Source organism: Myotis brandtii, unplaced genomic scaffold (genome assembly GCF_000412655.1).
Source record: "Myotis brandtii unplaced genomic scaffold, ASM41265v1 scaffold454, whole genome shotgun sequence".
NCBI lineage: Eukaryota > Metazoa > Chordata > Mammalia > Chiroptera > Vespertilionidae > Myotis > Myotis brandtii.
In genome coordinates this window covers 2,790,199-2,791,422 of record NW_005367354.1, presented here as the reverse complement: position 1 = coordinate 2,791,422, position 1,224 = coordinate 2,790,199, and positions in this window count along the sequence as shown.

Sequence of the window (1,224 nt, the reverse complement as noted above, 5' to 3'; positions counted from 1 at the left end):
GGAAGGGAAGGCCTATTGCACGAATCTTTTCGTGCAACAGGCCTCTAGTTAAAAATAAAAATAAATAAAATAAAAATCTGGTCACTAGCTGCGCCTGCCCCGGGTAAGAGGACCACATGCTGGAGGATTAAAGAGGACGATCCCTGTAAGGTGCTCAGATGCCACCTGCCCTCTGAAGTTGTCCTCAAGGAACATGAGTCATTCTCACGTAAACATCTGGAGGGGGTTGAATGGTGGCTCCAGAAAACATAGGTCCATGTCGAAGCCCCTGGAACCTGTGACGGTGACCTTCTTTGGAAAAAAAGTCCTTGTAGATGTAATTAAGTCCTGGATCTTGAGTCGAGATCATCCTGCATTACCCAAAGGCCCTCAGTCCAGGGACAAGCGTCCTTAGGAGAAACAGCCACGAGGAGGAGGTGATGTGAAGATGGAGGCAAAGGTTGGGGGGAGGGAACACCTGGAGCCACCAAAGCTGGAAGAGGCAAGGACAGGCTCTCCCCCTGAGCGTCCAGAGGGAGGGCGGCTCCGGCCATTGCAGTTCCCGAGCTCAGGGCTCCGGGGCGGAGAGAATGGCAGCCTGGCAAAGGTTGGGGGGAGGGAACACCTGGAGCCACCAAAGCTGGAAGAGGCAAGGACAGGCTCTCCCCCTGAGCGTCCAGAGGGAGGGCAGCTCCGGCCATCGCGGTTTCTGAGCTCAGGGCTCCGGGGCGGAGAGAATGGCAGTGGTGACGGCAGCTCGGGAACCTGAGCGGGAGCCAAGGGCATGTTTTCTGCATCTACACGGCTGCACTGTTGTAACCTGACACGACTGCCATTCCACTCGCTGGACTTTGAGCCCAAGTTCAAGGCCTTTCTTCATCTTTGTACCTGGCATGCCAGCCTGATAGATTCTCAAAAAATCTTGTTGAATTTAAAAAACAAAAACACCAAATCTGTTGGACCCTCTTCTCCAACCACGGGGCTTCTTCCATTAGGATCACACAGCCCAGGGCACCCCGAGAGGTGCCAGCAGGTGGCAAAAACCACACAGCTGTTCCTGGACTCTAATTTCACTCGAAGTGATGTTTTCCTCCTCGGAGGGAAGCTGAGTGATTTAACTGGTAAGTAATTTTAATCGCTATTTTTATTGCGAAACCATCAGGGATTGACTGTGGTGTGGAATGCAGAAACTTCTACCTGTTGTAAGGCACAAGGCAAGGCTGCAGGAAAGCGGAGGCGCGGCAG